Below are 18562 nucleotides of genomic sequence, written 5' to 3' on the forward strand. Positions count from 1 at the left end.
CAAACCCCGGGCCTCCTTGACCCGTGTGGAGCTGGCCCATGCACAGTGCTAATGCGTACAAGTAGTGCCCTGCCACGCAGGGGTGTCCCCCGCGTAGAAGAGCCCCATGCGCAAGGAGTGTGCCCGTAAGGAGAGCTGCACAGCAGCTGTCCAGGCAGCCTGCCCAAGAATGGCACCGCACACATGGAGAGCTGACACAACAAGATGACACAACAAAAAGAAACACAGATTCCTGGTGCTGCTGATAAGGATAGAGTGGTTATAGAAGAACACACAGCAAATGGACACAGAAAGCAGACAATTGGGGGGGAGGGTGGGGAGAGGAAAAAAGAAAAGTTGGTTCTGACAGTTTCTGCTTGTTTTTCAATGTTTCTGAGGAATGACATAATTTCTGTCTGCCTTCTGTGCCATCTTGCTAACATCAGTTCCTCATTCTTTTCAAACAGCTTATTGAAATATAATTATGTAACATTAAAAAAAAAGACAAAAAAAGAAATATAATTTATGTTCTATAAAATTCACCCATTAAAATATACTGTTCAAAAAAATATATTACCCAATGATTTTTAGTAAATTTATAGAGTTGTGTAACCATTATTATAATGCAGTTTTAGAACGTTTTTATCACTCCAAAAAGTTCCTTCATATGCAATCTATCCCTGTTCCTACTTCCCAACCCTAGGAAAACACATATCTGATTTCTATCTCTGAAGATTTACCTTTTTTGGAAAGTTTCATATAAATGGAATTATACAAATGTGTTTTTTTATGCTTGGCTTCTTTCAATTAGAGTAATATTTTTCATGTTCCTCCATGTTGTAGCATGTATACATAGTTCAAACCTTTTAAAATGACCATATAATGTAGTTCATCGTATGGATATACTATTTTTGTTCTTCATTCACCAGTTGAATGGACATTTAGATTATTTCCAATTTTTGGCTATTACAAACATAGCTCCTATAAACATTTATATACAAGTCTTTGAGAGACATAGGTTTTCATTTCTTTTGGGTAGATTGCTAGGAGTGGGCCATATGATAGGTAAGCTTTCATTTTTAAGAAACTGCCTCACTTTTCCCAAGTGGCTGCACTGTTTACATTCCCACCCTCAATTATGAAACTCAGTTTCTCTGTATCCTTGCTAACACTCTTCTAAGTATTTTTTATTATAGCCATTCTAGTAGTATGTAGTAATATCTCATTTTATTTTCAATTTGCTTCCTGAGCAACTAATTTTATTGAGTATCTTTTCATCTTCTTATTAGCCATTTATGTATCTTCTTTGGTGAAAGGTTTATTCAGATATTTTGCTCATTATTTGATTGGGTTGTTTTGCTTCTTTTTGAATTGACAGAATTCTTTATATATTCTGGATATAAGCTTTATCTTTTTTTTCAAATATATGATTTGCAAATATTTTCTCCCATCCTGTGACTTGCCTTTAATTTTCTTAATGATGTCTTTTAAATAGAAAAAAATTTTTTTGATAATCTGATTTGTCAGATTTTTTCTTTTATGGATTGTGGTCTTGGTGTCAAAAGCCATTTTTGCTTAACCCAAGGAAACAAAGATTTTCTCCTATATTTTCTGCTGAAAGTTTTATAGTTTAATTCTTACATTTAGGACTGTCATCCTTTCTGAGTTAATTTTTGTGTAGTATATGAGATAAGGATATAAGTTCTTTTTTTCTGCAGTTGATACTTTAATATCCCAGCACCATTTGTTGAAAAGGCTATCTTTTTCTCACTGAATTGCATTGATACCTTTGTCAAAACATCATTAGCTATTAATATTAGAGAAATGCTGATCAAAACTTACACTGAGTTATCATTTCACACCTTATAGAATGGCCATTATTAAAAACAAAACATAACAAAACTACAAGTGCTGGAGAGGATGTAGAGAAATAGGAACATTCCTTCATTGTCGTTGGGAATGTAGAATGGTACAGCCTCTGTGGAAAACACTTCGGCGGTTCCTCAAGAAACTAAATACAGAACTGCTTGCTGTATGATCCAGCAATCCTGCTTGTAGGAATATATTCAGAAGAAATGAAGCAAGGATATGAACTGGCATTTGCACACCAGTGTTCATAGCAGCATTATTCACAATTGCTAAAATATGGAAACAATCCAAGTGTCCATCAACTGATGAGTGGATAAACAAAATATGGTATATACATACAATGCAGTGCTATTGAAATTGGAATGTATATGACAACATGGATGAACCTAGAGGACATTATGTTGAGTGAAATAAATCAGACACAAAAGGACAAATATTGTATGGTATCACTAATATGAACTAAATTCAATGAGTAAGCTCTAGAGTATAGGTTACTCTAGAGTACACTCTAGAGTATAGGTTACTAGGAAATAGAATGTAGGTTGAGAATGGGAGCTGATGCTCAATGTATGTAGAATTGTTAATGTATGGAAATGAATAGGGTTGATGGTAAATACATTATAGAGAGTATAACTAACACTGCTGATTTACAAATATGATTGTGACTGAAAGGGGTAGTCTGTGGATATATTTCAATTGAAAGGAAGCTAGAGAATAATCTAAGGACTGTATAACAGTGATTTCGGTGGTGGATGAAGATTGTGGTTAATCTTCTTTTACAAAATGTTAAGAATAAGGTGATACGCAGAAAAATTACAACTAATGTAACTTATGGATGATTGTTAACAGTAATATTGTAATATTTTTGCAGCAATGGCAAAGAAGATATTATATATCAATTCTAAGGGACAACAATAGAGGGTATAAGGAGGCATGGGATTTTTCCTTTTAGAGTAATGAAAACATTCTAAAATTGACTACGGTTATGACAGCACAACTCTGTGATGAATTTGAGAGCCACTGAGTATACACTTTGAATGGATTGTGCAAAGCATGGGACTGTACAACACAATGAATTCTGTGGTAGATAGAATGTAGTTAACAGAATAGAGTGTGAGAAAGTTCTCTCATGAACTATAACAATTATATAATACTAATACAAGGTGTTAATGACTGGGTAGGTTGGGGGGAAAATACACCAAATGTAAGATATGGACTATAGTTAGTAATAATATTTTGATGATGCTCTTTCATAGTGTGTAATGTTTAGCAATAATGCAAGGTGGTGGTGGTGGTGATGGTGGGATAATGTATGGGAATTGTAAGATGATATGCATGCTTGTTATTTTTTTTTAAAGATTTATTTATTAATTTTTAAAATTTATTTCTCTCTCCTCCCCCGAGTTGTCTGCTCTCTGTGTCCCTTCATTGTGTGTTCTTCTGTGACCGCTTCTATCCTTATCAGCGGCACCGGGAATCTGTGTTTCTTTTTGTTGGGTCATCTTGTGTCAGCTCTCCGTGTGTGCAGCACCATTCTTGGGCAGGCTGCACTTTCTTTCGTGCTCAGCGGCTCTCCTTACGGGGCGTTGGGGGACACCCCTGCATGGCAGGACACTCCTTGCACGCATCAGCACTGCGCGTGGGCCAGCTCCACATGGGTCAAGGAGGCCCCAGGTTTGAACCGCGAACCTCCCATGTGGTAGGCAGATGCCCTATCCATTGGGCCAAGTCCACTTCCCAGCATGCTTGTTTTGAAAGTTCCCAACATTTATTATACACTTATTGTTTGTATATGTTTTTGTATAAATGATAAACTTCAATAAAATTTAAAAATAACTCAATTGTCCATAAATGTAAGGGTTTCCATGTATAGGTTTTGATCTATAGATTCAACATATTCCCTATAATATCCCAACAGGATTTTTTTGGGAGTCATTAACAAGCTAATTCTAGGATTTGTATTGAAATGTAAAGGACTGAGAATAGTCAAAACAATTTTGATAACAAAGAGCAAAGTTGGAGGGCTTATACTACTTGATTTCATAATTACCAAAAACCTACAATAATCAAGACAGTGTTTTTAATTTCCAGTAAGAAAAAAGGGAAATGCCTACATTTAGTTCACCATCTTTTACTCAGAAATTTCTTTGTTTATTTTTATCTTGACTGTAATCCATCTTGGGTATTGCAAAAGTATATCACAGGATTTGAAAAATTTCCAGAAGTTTTCCAGTTGATGAACTTTTTCTTTTTTTTTAAATTTTGAGATAAGACTGGTAGTAGCTATCATTCTTTTCTCATTTTTTGAAAATGTACCAGAAGAACTTATAGAACCTGAAAGCATGAAATTTTAAAGCATGTCACTGGCCTCTACATTCTTTTGGGTCATTCTATGTCATTCCAAACAAAATTATTTTTTAGTCTTCATGAAACACAAATTTCTCTTAGCTTTTGTTTAAGAAGGTGAAGACTGAGATGGTGGTAATTATCCTGCCTTAAAAAAAAATAAAATACAGAAAGACTTATATGCTCTTTAAAGAATACCCCTTGATAATTCTTCAGATTCTAGTTTTTTAGTAAAACATTAAGAATTTTAATTCACTCTAACAGTCAACTATCAACAATAATTTCATGAGAAAATATTTATTGAAACTGCGCTAGCTCCAGCCTAGAGGACTACAAAGATGAGAATAAGACACAATTTCTGTTCCAGGAAATCTAAAGTTTAGTTTAAAAAAGAAAGCATATTTATTTGAATACTAAAGAACAATCCAGAGTAGTAAATGAAGAAAGTTAAATTTCTCCTTTTTTATCTTTCCTCTAAGTGATTCACTCCCTATTTTTATCTCAGTGAGTTTGACTTCCTACATCACCTAGTAGTATCCTTTGGTTCTGCTCTGGTTACAGTCCTAAAAGATAAAACACAGCACAGAATACCACAAACACTCAAATTCTAGTCTAATCTAGTGGTTCTCAAACTGTGGACCTGGAGCAGAAGCACCAGCATCACCTGGGAACTTGTTACAAATGTAAATTCTCAGGTCCTACCCCAGACCTACAGAATTAGGAGCTCTGGGAGTAGGGCCCAGCAGTCTGTTCTTGAACAAGCCATCTTGGTAATTCTAATGCATGCTAAAATTTGAAAACCACTAGTCTAATATTTACAAATAGAATGGGATTATTTCCTTTGTTGTCTGGAAATTTTTTTCTTAAATTAACATTATTGAGGTAAAATTTACATTCAATAAAATACATTCATTTTATGTGTATAGTTTAGTTTTGAGAAATACATGTACAGCCATGTAACCATTTCCATAATCAAGGTAAAGAACATTTTTTTATCACTCCAAAAAGTTATTTAGTGCCCTTTTGCTGTCAGTGCCTCCACCACTTTACCTATCCCCAGCAACCCTGGTTCGGCTCTTGATTACTAGAGATTAGTTTGCATTTTCTAGAACTGCATAAGTAGAATTGGAAGTTTTACAATCTGTGTTGTGTGTTTCATTGTTCCTTTTTTAAAAAAAGATTTATTTATTTATTTATTTAATTCCCTCCCCGCCCCCCTTCCATGGGCCTCTTGTGTGTCTGCTCATTGTTTGCTCACTTTCTCCAGGAGGCACCGGGAACCAAATCTAGGACCTCCCACATGGGAGGCAAGTGCCCAATGGCCTGAGCCACATCTGCTCTCTGTGGTTTGCAGCATCTGCTGGTTTGTGGCTTTTACTCCTTTAAGTGTCTGCTTGTTGCAGTGGGGTGCAGCATCTAGCTCGTTGCGGTGGGTGTGGGCATCTGCTTGTCTTCTTTAGGAGACACTGGGACCTGAACTGTGGTAGGTGGGGCACCCAAGTAGTTAAGCCACATCCACTTCTCCTTCTTCCTTTTTTAATTCCATTGAATAAATATTTCACAATTTGTTTATCCATTCACCTGTTGCTTGACATTTGGGTTATTTCCAGTTTGATGCTGTTATGAATAATACTAGATTCATTATTATTATGAACATTCACATACACATCTTTGGACAGACATATGCTTTCATTTCCTTTGGGTAAATATGTAGAAGTGGAATTTCTAGGTCATATAGTAGGCTTATTAGTCATCCATTGCTGCATAACAAATAATCCCAAAATGTAGAGGCTGAAAACAACAAAAATTTATTATCTCAGTTTCTGTAGGTCAGGAATCTGGAAATTACTTAGGTGGTTTTGGTTAAGGATCAATCAAGTTGCCAGTTGGGCTGTGGTCATATCAAGGTTTAGGGAAGAATCTGCTTTCAAGCTCATTCATGTGATGTTTGCCAGCCCCCAATCTTTGCCACACAGGTCTCTCCACAGTACTGCCTCATGACATGGAAGCTGAGTTTCCCTAGAGCAAAACTATCCAAAAGAGGTAAACAGAGAACACACAAGATAAAAGTCACAGTCTTTTAATAATTGGATCTTGGAAGCAATATCCCATCACTTATGCCATACTCTATTCTAGAAATGAGTCAACAAGATCAGCCTACTCTCAAGAGAAGAAAATTAAACAAAAGGGTAAATACCAGAAAGTAGAGATAATTAGGACCACTGTAATGGCTGTTTACCACAGTAGGTATATGCTTAAGTTTATAAGAAACTCGCTGCTTTCCAAACTATTTGTACCACTTTAGACTCTACCAGTGAGGATGAGAGTTCCAGTTGCTCTACATTCTTACTGTTATGATCAGCCTTTTAGATTTTAGCTGTTCTAAAAAGGGTGCTGATTTCATTGTGTTTTTTAATACTTTTTTTTCATCTTTGTTTTGAATTCACAACAATTTCCTAGGCAATCCAACATATAACAGAGAAAATGGTACATCTTTTTCTTTCATTTTACATATAATGAAAAAAGAATATAAGTGTATATATATGTATATATATATACATACACATATATATACTACAAAGTTTGGATAATAAGACACTTGCAGGTTGACAGTTGAAGTTTAGGTGAGAAATAATCTAATAAAAATACCCAGAACTTATTCAGTCATCCTTATAACCAAGTATTTTTCTGATTAATAAAACTTGCTGCCCATCAGGCTTCTTGATATATGCTTATAACATTACTCAGTTTGTAGCACAGCTCCCTGCCTTGGTTCTTCACAATTAGTAACATAGAAAACTGTTCCAAAGTAGGAAACAACCATTTACAAAAAGAAAGAAATAAAATCCCCCAGCTTGTTCTAAGCATGAGTGTTTGTGATGGAATATATCTCCCCAAACAGTGGGCTTACAAACCAGAACTGAATTTGTCAAGGTATTTTGCCGATGTCTAAGAAGAGATGCACTTATAGCCAACAGAGGAGCTGAAAAGCACTTAGTGTTTAGTTTAGGGGTGGGTGGAAGAATTTAGCCATTTGAAAAGTGACTGTCTAAAAAAGAAAAATGGCCACCAAAAATAGGTCCACTAAATTTATTTTTAAAACCATAAAACAAAACCAATCACAAGTAAAAAGATAGAATCAGTCATTAAAAACCTCCCAAATAAGAAGAGCCCAGGACCAGACGGCTTCACAGGTGAATTCTACAAAACATTCCAGAAAGAATTAACACCAACCCTGCTGAAACTCTTCCAAAAAATCGAAACAGAAGGAACATTGCTGAACTCATTCTGTGATGCCAACATTACCCTAGTACCAAAGCCAAACAAAGACACCATAAGAAAGGAAAATTACAGACCAATTTCTCTAATGAACCTAGATGCAAAAATACTTGCTAATTGTATTCAACAACACATTAAACGAATCATACACCACGACCAAGTGGGATTCATTCCAGGTATGCAAGGATGGTTCAACATAAGAAAATCAATCAATGTAATACACCATATAAACAGATTGAAGGAAAAAAGTCACATGATTATATCTATAGATGCAGAAAAAGCATTTGACAAAATACAGCACCCTTTCTTGATAAAAACACTCCAAAAGATCGGAATACAAGGTAATTTTTTGAACATGATAAAAAGTATATATGAAAAACCTACAGCCAACATTGTTTACAAAGGAGAAATCCTAAAATCCTTCCCTCTAAAGTCAGGAACAAGACAAGGATGCCCATTGTCTCCCCTTCTATTTAACATTGTCTTAGAAGTACTTGCTCGAGCACTGAGGCAAGAACCAGATATAAAAGGCATTCAAATTGGAAAGGAAGAAGTCAAAATTTCATTATTTGCAGATGACATGATCCTATACATAGAAAACCCTGAGAGGTCTGCAACGAAGCTTCTAGAACTCATAAATGAGTTTAGTAAAGTCGCAGGTTATAAGACCAATGCGCAAAAATCAGTAGCATTTCTGTACACCAATAATGAGCAAGATCAGGAGATAATCAAGAAACAAATACCATTTACAATAGTAAATAAAAAAATCAAATACTTAGGAATAAATTTAACTAAAGATGTAAAAAACTTATACACTGAGAACTATACAAGACTGTTCAAGGAAATCAAAGAAGACCTAAATAAATGGAAGAATATTCCTTGTTCATGGATAGGAAGACTAAATATTACTAAGATGTCTATCCTACCAAAACTGATCTACACATTCAATGCAATCCCAATAAAAATCAACACAGCCTTCTTTAAGGAACTAGAAAAACTAACTATGAAATTTATTTGGAAAGGAAAGAGGCCCCGAATAGCTAAAGACATATTGAAAAAGAAAAACAAAATTGGAGGAATCACACTACCTGACTTCAAAACATACTACAAAGCTACAGTAGTGAAAACAGCATGGTATTGGCATAAGGAGAGACACACAGACCAATGGAATCGAATTGAAAGTTCTGATATAGAACCTCATATATATAGCCATATAATATTCGATAAAGCCACCAAACCCTCTCAACTGGGAGAGAATGGCCTATTCAACAAATGGTGCCTGGAGAACTGGATATCCATATGTAGAAGAATGAAAGAGGATTACCATCTCATACCTTATACAAAGATCAACTCAAGATGGATCAAAGACCTAAATATAAGAGCCAAGACCATAAAGTCCTTGGAAAGCAGTGTAGGGAAACATCTATAGGACCTTTTAATAGGAAATGGCTTCATGAATATCACACCAAAAGCACGAGCAGCAAAAGAACAAGTAGATAAATGGGACTTCCTCAAAATTAAAGCCTTCTGCACCTCAAAGGAGTTTGTCAAGAAAGTAAAAAGGGAACCCACACAATGGGAGAAAATATTTGGCAACCATATATCTGATAAGAAACTTATAACTTGCATATATAAAGAACTCATATATCTGGAAAATAAAAAGATAAACAACCCATTTAGAAAATGGGAAAAAGATTTAAACAGACACTTCTCCAAATAAGAAATACAAATGGCTAAAAAGCACATGAAAAAATGCTCCAAATCTCAAGCTATCAGGGAAATGCAAATCAAAACTACAATGAGATACCATCTTACTCCCATAAGATTGGCAGCTATGAAAAAAACAGAAGAATACAAATGCTGGAGAGGATGTGAAGAAAGGGGAACACTCATCCACTGCTGGTGGGAATGCAGAAGGATCCAACCATTCTGGAGGACAGTTTGGCGGTTTCTCAAAAAACTAACCATAGATTTGCCATATGACCCAGCAATTCCACTGCTGGGCATATACCCAGCAGAACTGAAAACAAGGACACAAACCAATATATGTACACCAATGTTCATAGCAGCATTGTTTACTATCGCCAAAAGTTGTAATCAACCCAAATGCCCATCAACAGAGGAGTGGATCAATAAAATGTGGTATATACATACAATGGAATACTACTCGGCTGTAAGAACAAATACACTACAAACACACGTGATAACATGGATGAACCTTGAGAACCTTATGTTGAGTGAAGCAACCCAGGCATTGAAGGACAAATACTACATGACCTCAATGATATGAAATAAGCAAGCTGCCTCAGAGAGCTAGAGACTGGAAGATAGGCTTACAGGAAATTGGGGGGTGGAGGAAGGATGTGAGCCGACGTCTGCAGGGGTGGAATCTATGATGAGCTGGCGGTAAGTATGAGCATAAAGAAGAGATAAAATGGGGGCAAGGGGTTGCCTTTGGGTGGGGCTTTGCGGGTTTGAGGGGGACTGGGGATGGGCGGATGGGTAATAGTGCCCAAAAAATTGGGGGGAGGGAGGAGCAACATACGAACAGAGGAGAGTGTCAGGTGTTGGTTGAGAGTAAAATGCTGAGAAAACCGTATCAAAATATAATTAAGAAGGTTACATGTTTAGGATGCTCAGAGGGGATGGTCTGACACGGGACGGACTCCTGGGGAAGTCTGAATGCTCATTTTGCCAGGGTGGGTTGTACCATTGGATAGAGACCCAAGTAGTGAGAGTGGGGGTGGACCCACATCCTGGGGAGGACTAATGCCATCAAAAAAGAGGAAACTGTATCTCTTGAGAGAAAGGGTGGCTCCCAGGGCATTAGGGCAGTTGAGCAAGTCAGGCCCTGAACACTGTTGCAAGTATCTCTGGACATGGCTCCTCGGGAAATGGAGATTGGCTGTCGCTGTGGGCCCCAAGGGGAGGGGAAAATGGATGTTGAATGGATGGAACCAAGGTAAATGTGGGGGTAAGAGAGGAGTTTCGTGAGAGTACACAGGGATGGATATAAAACATGTAATATTACACCAAAAACATATAGGGGATGACAGACTAATAATGTAAACCATAATGTAAAACATAGGATAACTAAAAATTTAGAAAACTGTATATCCTAAAGTATGGATCACAATGTGAGCACAGATGTCACCTTGTTTGAAAGCTATTGTCTCAGAGTCTGTACATCAGTTTAAGTAAATATGATATGAATAAGTTATAAGAGTATCGCTGTGGAAGGGAAAAGGTTTTACGGTGGATGTGTGGGAGTACTGTATATTGTATATATGAATTACTGTGATCTAAGGCTCTTGTGAAGAGAAGCTCAATCATTAGGAAAAAAGAAAAGAAAAAGATAGGATGTAGAATTTTTCCAAATCAATACGTATTCTATATCTAACCTTTAAACCCATCGCTATATTCCATTTTACTAGTAAGGGATCCTGACATTATATTGGGCTTCACTTTTCAGGAAGTTTTGGATCACAGAGTGGTTCAAAAATGGCAGCAGAGGAATACTGGTATGGGATGTTATTGACAGGTGATATATGGTTGACAGGGAGTTATACAGAGCATATGTCCAGGGTGCATGGTAATGTTTGGATATACTCATAGTGGAAACAAAAACAATAGCTGGGGGGGTACTGGGTTCCTGGCCGGGGGGGCTCTGTCATGGTCCCTAGGGGAGCAGCGGCAGTCCCCCAGGTGCAACAGTAAGGACCAGGAAGGAATGAGGGTCCAACAGTGACCCCCTGATACTAATGACTATGCTTGTGAGCCTATACACCTGAAATAAGAACAAGGCCCAGAGCAGCACTGTGCCTAAGAGTTCCCTCCTGACAGCCTCTGTGTTACTCAAATGTGGCCAGTCTCAAAGCCAAACTGAGCATGTAAATGCAATGCATTCCCCCCAGCGTGGGACATGACACCCGGGGATGAGCCTCCCTGGCACTGAGGGATCACTACCAAGTACCAGCTGATGATGCAACTAGAAAATGACCTTAAATTAAAGGTTCAACACGGACCAGCAGAATATCCCTGTCTACATATAATAACAGGAGTTTAAAATGCTGTTTGACCTAATGTAAGGGGGAAATGGAAAGGAGAAATGAGTTTATATGGCTATGAGTCTCTAAAAAAGAGTCTGGAGGTTGTCAGAAGGATTGCCCTTATGCACACCTGAGCAGAGTCTCAGAGACAGATAAAGTAGATACAACCCCAGGTATTGGTTCTTTTGAGGGCTAAAGAGACCCACAGGTTCTATGGTCATGGCAGATGGAGTTCACTGCCATGTCAGGTGGCCCTTCTTTGGAGCTGGTGTTTCTGCGTGATGGAGCTGGACACAGATGGGATCTCTTTTCACAAGACTTTCATGTTACTTTACTGGAATTGTAGTTGGTGCTGGGGTTTAAGATATTATCTAGGGGATTTGAATCTCTGGACTGACAATATGATAGCCAGGCCCTGAGCCTCAACAGACTTCAACTCCTACACTCTGATTTATTGGGCTTACCCCACTCAGCTAACATGGAGTTGAAGAATGTCAACCACCACACCATGGAGCCTAGAGTGCCTACAACTGAAAGCAGGAGGATTGCATCCAGTATCCATGTGGAATCTAAGCCTCCTCTTGACATAGATGTGCAATGGACACATCCAATCCAAGGCCCACAGAGAAAATGTGACATTGGTGTGGGATAAGTGGCTATGGTGGCTGCTGGGTGCGGGGAATGGGAGGAAGAGATGAGATGTGGAGGCGTTTTCAGGACTTGGAGTTGTCCTGGGTGGTGCTGCAAGGACAATTACCGGACATTGTAGATCCTCCCAGGGCCCACTGGATGGAACGTGGGAGTGTATTGGCTATGATGTGGACCATTGACCATGAGGTGCAGCGATGCCCAGAGATGTACTTACCAAATGCAATGGATGTGTCATGATGATGGGAGAGAGTGTTGCTGTGGGGGGAGTGGTGGGGTGGGGGCAGTGGAGTTGAATGGGACCTCATATTTTTTGAATGTAATATTTTTAAAAAATGAATAAAAAAATTTAAAAACAACAACAACAAAAAAAAACCACACACACACACACACAAAAACCATAAAACATTTCTTACAAAAAAGCATTGCATTCTGCACACTACTCTGAATAGATGCCAGGGACATGTGGGCTATTGTTACTCTTCCCCTTTGTCCCATTCCCCATATCCAAATTTAATAGTGACTACAAAGCAAGGTGTTCACAATAATTGCACGGGGGGAATCTTTACCACCAACAATGAACAAAAAATAAAATTCACTCACTGTGCTGCTGTTTCAAAATTTCAGTGTTAGTTTTTTGCATATACTTTCCACCCCTCACCCAGTTTGTAAGGAATAAAACATTACATCTGGCAAACAAAGACTTTAATACAAATGCAGAACACCTATGAAGCAGAGGAATGTTGGCTTTTTAAACAGAAGAGATTTAAAAAAAAAAGATGTAGGACTCCTTCAATTCTTCACTAGTCTTAGAAAAAACTTGTCAGAATACTGCTTTACACCATAAAAAAGAAAAAAATATCTTGCATCAGAATCCTTCAACATCTGCATACTGCTTCACACTGTAAAACAAATACTGTAAATTCTATATCTGGTCCTGTGTTCCTGTATTGGTAATGATCCAATCTTTGGATCCTTATAAAGGCTCATCAATTTTGATCGAAGCTGCTGACTCATGATGGATTTGTTTAATCTGTTGGCTACCTTTCCCAATAACAGATCTAACCATATCTTTGGAAATAATTACTTGTGTAGCAATAATAGGCCCACCAAGATCACCAATGAGCCATGACTCCCTGCATAGGAATAGTCATATTCAGAGCCACCCTGTGTTTCATAAGACATCTGCCATTCTGAATGGCTCCATGTATCTATTTCAGAGTCCCAACTATGCCATCATAAAGGTCTCCAGATCTTCCTCTTCTGTCATAAGCCATTAGATCTCCTCTTCTAGGTGGTAGTGGTGGTAGAAGAGGAAGATTCCAAGCTCTGCTACCACCTTGGCCACCTCCTCCAGGAGAAGGAGGAGGAAGTTCTCAGCAAGGGCTCATATCATCATAGCTTCTTCTAGATGGAGGCGCTGGATGCCCACCCTGACCAGGAAGCATTTTGTTAAAACTACCTCTTACCCACATGGGAAATCCCATGGGATGTCCAGGACTGTCATCAAACTCATTGTAAAACCACCATAATCACAGGTTTCATCATAAAAATTGGGATCATAAGGCTGTGCATGTCCTTTGATGGGAGACTCAGATATAAGATCAAGGATAATCTTCATGTACTCTACAACTCTATCAGGTTTTCCTCCAATAATAATGACTGTTGGTGGAATGAGGACAGCATTCCTGGAAAAGGAGTTGTTGTTCTGAGTGTTCCCTCACAGTTCTTTGATTTTAGCACCTTTGACTTCAATAATTCTTCCTGCCAGACTTTGATGAATTAACAATCTCAATTTACAAAGTCACTTCCTTTATACTGTTGATAATTTAAGCATTCTACAGCATCAGATTCCAGCAGGAGCTGGCTAGTTGCAGTGGGTGATGGCAATGCAGGCCCTTTTCCAAGGTAGGGATGCTTTTCTTCAGAATTTCTCCAATTGTTTCAATATCGGCACTGACACTCAGTATGCGCATGAGGCCACTACTCTCTGGGATTGAAACACTGGCATTGTAGTCAGTACAAAGAGCCTTAAGATTCTTGCCTCTTTTTCTAGTCACTGCCCCAGTGTTCTTGCTCTGAAGCAGAATGCATAGCTCAACCATCTCATCAGTGTTTCTAGATCTTTTAAATGCTTGTTCCTCTGGCATGCCTTCAAATTTGCCTTTGGTTTCCATGTTGGTGCGGTCACCCCTCGGGCTGAAGCGTGGTTTGCTGGCCTGGCGGGGGAGCAGCCGCGGCAGGCCAAGTCGCTGCCCCCATAATAGGGTGGCTGGTCGGACTCACCGCCACCCCTGAAGGAAGCTCGGCATGGGCGCAGAGTGCCCTCGGGTCTCCCCTTCTCGGCAGCCATGCTTCCGCGGCCGCCCCTCCTTCCGGATGGCGCCATACGATGCCTTGTGGGGCGGCACCCTTCTTCTTCTTTCTCCCTGCGCAGGCGCAGGGCGGAAAATTCCAGTCTGCCCTTTTCCCCTCCCCCGACAGCAGCAACAGCCAGGCGTGGGCGGAGAAATCCAGTCTGCCCTTTTCCCCTCCCCCGACAGCAGCAACAGCCAGGCGTGGGCGGAAAAATCCAGTCTGCCCTTTTCCCTTCCCCTGACAGCAGCAACAGCCAGGCATGGGCGGGAAACTCAAGTCTGCCCTCCACCCCAGCAACAGCAGCCACCAATCCCTAAACCCTGCCCCTTCCCCCAGCAACAGCGACAGCCAATCCCTAACCACCACCCCTCCCCCGTCCAGTACCGCCCACTGACCTTTCGCCGGCAACCAATCAGAACAGAGCGTAGCTTCGACCAATCAGCCTTCCCCAGCCCCTATAAAACTGTTGCCTCTCCCTCAATAAAGTGGACTTGCGTGTTTACCTTGTCTCCGCGGCAGTTCTTCTGCCGTGCGCCCTCCAGTCCTGAGAGCCCCCGACAAGGGCCTGGCCTCCCTTGTCCCCAGTTTGTCGCCTGCTTCTCCGGGCGACCCCTTCATCGCCGGCTTCACCGGGCGACCCCGTCAGCCGAACCGCGCAACCCCTTGTGAGACCGATCCCTCGTCTGCTGCCGGACCGACCCCTCGTCCCAAGTGGGACCGACCCCTCATCCCAAGCGGGACCGACCCCTCGTCCAGAGCTGGACCGACCCCTCGTCCGCAGCCAGACCCCACCTCTACCGACCGAGCAGGCCGCCGCAGTTGGGAAAGATTTCCTCTGGCTGTTCAGTTTCCATTTTCTTGTATTAAAAGGACACACCAAGCAGTTATTTTATATCCTTGCAGAGCAGAACTGAAGTATTCTGGGTGGGACCAACGAGTGACACCCACGTGGCAGTTGTAGCTTATAGGCCATGAATGAGCAGAAGGGTGTTAAAAATGTCAAGGTTGGTGCGGCCAGAAACAGGGTAATTCATTGTCATTTTAATTTGCATTTGTCTGATAACTAAAGATGTTGCGTATCTTTCATGTGTCTTAATCATTCATTTATCTTCTTTGGTGAGATGGATGTTCAATTTTTTTGCCCGTTTTTAAGACTTGGCTTCTTATTGAATTGTAAAGAACTCATTATGTATATTGGATACAAGTCCTTTGTCAGATATTAGTGTAAGTAATAGTTTCTTCCACTCTATGGCTTGCTTTTTCGTTTCTTTTAATATCCTTTCAGAAAGCAGAATTTTTATCTCATCTAATTTATCAATGTTTTATAGTTCATGTTTTTTATGTTCCATATAAGGGACCTTTGCTTTCTTCTAGATTTTTGGAGATTCTTTAATAATACAAAATGATGGGAGATTGGAAGCCTCTCAATACTGTTACAGCAAATACCATAGCAATTAATTCTTTGTATAACTCATATATATACTGTATATAAAATTTCTTTTGTATGACTATACACTTACTGTTGAACTTTCTGTGTTTCTCACCAACTGGACTTCATGCTTCTTAAGAGTAGAAAATGTCTTTAGTTCTTTATGTGTCCTTCTTTGTCTTGTATAAAGAAGGGGCTCAGTAAATACCATTGGTTTGAATTATGTGATTTGAATTTAAGGAAACAGTAGAACATTTATGTGAAAGTGTTCAAAGGTGAACTTACAAGAATGATTAGAGCTGTAAACAAAAAAAATGGGAGTCTTTTCCATAGAGAAATAATTGAAGCCATGGGAATGGGTGAGATCTCCAAGGGAGAGAGTGTACAGAATTAGGGTTGGATCTTAGGGCATTGAACCACTGAACTATAATCAACAAGGATGCTTCATTTGATCTGTTCCTAAAAGAAGGTTGAATTTAAATCTATTATTTGCATTATTTTGTCATCTCTGCTTATATACCACTGACTATTAAAACAATATTATCAAGTTTGAATAGTAAGAATAAAGTCCCTCAGTAGCCCAAAATTAATCCAATTCAAGTACTGAATTATAAGAAAGCTATAATTTGGCCAAATTTATTTTAATTAATTAAAAACAGCTCATTGATTTATAGTATTGACTTTGGAATGCTGCTTTTGTGTTGTGGATTGTTTAAAGTTACATATCCAGTCCTTCTTAATGTAGACTCTGGATATTTGGCAGGCATTAGTAATTATTGCTTTTAAAAGCTTGATCCTTGAGTCTTACAGTGGTATAATTGAGGCCATCCAAGAAAGAATTCCAGAAACTATCTGCCCTTAAAAAAAAAGAGTTTTATTATCACACCATACAAAATCCATCCAAAGTGTACAATCAGTGGTTTTCAATGTAATCAGAGTTGTATATTCATCACCACGATCAATTTTAGAAACTTTTCATTGCTCCAAAAAGAAAACCTCATACTGCTTTACCCCTATATGCCTTATAACCTCCTATTATTGATTCAGCATTGTTACAATTGATAAAAGAATTATTACAATATTACTGTTAACTATAGTTCATCATTTGTATTAAGTGTATTTTTCTCATATACGACCCTGTTATTAACACCTTACAATAGTAATGTATATTTGTTCTAATTCATGGAAAAACATTCTTAAATTTGTACTTTTTTTTAAAGGTTTATTTTTAATTATTTCTCTCCCCTTCCAGCTCCCCCCAACTCCCCTTCCCCCCGCCCCGTTGTCTGCTGTCTGTGTCCATTTGCTGTTTGTTCTTCTGTGTCTGCTTGCACCCTTGGCAGCACCAGGAAACAACATCTCTTTTTTGTTGCATCATGTTGCTGCATCAGCTTTCCATGCGTGCAGCGCCACTCCTGGGCAGACTGTACTTTCTTCACCTGGGGCGATTCTCTCTGTAGGGCACACTCCTTGTGTATGGGGCACCACCACACAGGGAAGCCCCTATGTGGCACAGCACTCTTTGCACGCATCAGCACTGCACATGGGGCAGCTCACCATGTGGATCAGGAAGCCCTGTGTCTTGAACCGTGGACCCACCCATATCATAGGCGGATGCTCTATCAGTTGAGCCACGTCCGCTTCCCAATTTGTAGTCTTAATCACAGTCATTATCCACAACAAGGTGCACTATGTTATATTGTCCCAGGTTTTGTCCTTTAGCTTTCCTTTTAGTGACATACATGACCCTAAACTTCTCCTTTCAATCACAATCACATCCATAATTCTGTGCTGTTAATCACACTCACAATAATGTGCTACCATCATCTTTATCCATTTCCAAATATTTACAATCAACCTTATCAAAATTCTGTGCAAATGAAGCATCAGCTTCCTGTTCTCCACCCTTTATTTATTTATTTTTAATTCCCACCTTGTGGCTTTTTTGCTTGCTGTCTGCTTTCTGTGCCCATTCACTGTGCATTCTTCTGTGTGTCGGTATTTTTTTTTATTTTTTAATTTATTCTCCCCCCCTTGCAACTTGCTTGTTGTTTGCTCTCTGTGTCGACTCACTGTGCGCTCTTCTGTGTTTTTTCTTGTCTTCCTTTTGCTTGCGTCACCTTCTGAGTTGGCTCTCTGTGGCGCTTGTGGACCGGCATCACTCTGCAACATGCAGGAAAGCCTGCCTTCACAAGAAGGCCCCGGGACATGAACCTAGGGCCTCCCATATGGTAGACAGGAGCCTAACTGATTGAGCCACAGCCGCTTCCCTCTACCCTTATTTTATCTCCTGGTAATCTATATTCTAGAGTTTAACTCCCTGAGTTTGCTCATAATAATTAGTTCATATTAGTGAGATCATACAATATTTGTCATTTTGTGTCTGGCTTATTTCTCTCAACATAATGTCCTCAAGGTTCACCCATATTGTCACGTGTATCAGGACTTCATTCCTTCTTATAGCTGGATAATATTCCATTGTATGTACATACCACATTTTGTTTATCCTGTCATCAGTTAATGGACACTTGAGTTGTTTCCATCTTTTGACAATTGTCAATAATGCTGCTGTGAACATTGGTGGGCATATATCTGTTCACATCCC

General features: G+C 39.3%; 1 protein-coding gene and 1 pseudogene across 5 annotated transcripts in view; one reads left to right on the forward strand and one right to left on the reverse strand.

The window, feature by feature from the left end:
• NRG4 (neuregulin 4) overlaps positions 1–18562 on the forward strand; it is a 254219-nt gene that overhangs the window by 29003 nt on the left and 206654 nt on the right. The window lies entirely within an intron of this gene.
• Positions 13006–15382, reverse strand: LOC101445244 (heterogeneous nuclear ribonucleoprotein K-like; annotated as a pseudogene).

The sequence above is a fragment of the Dasypus novemcinctus genome, chromosome 3 (assembly GCF_030445035.2).
Source record: "Dasypus novemcinctus isolate mDasNov1 chromosome 3, mDasNov1.1.hap2, whole genome shotgun sequence".
NCBI lineage: Eukaryota > Metazoa > Chordata > Mammalia > Cingulata > Dasypodidae > Dasypus > Dasypus novemcinctus.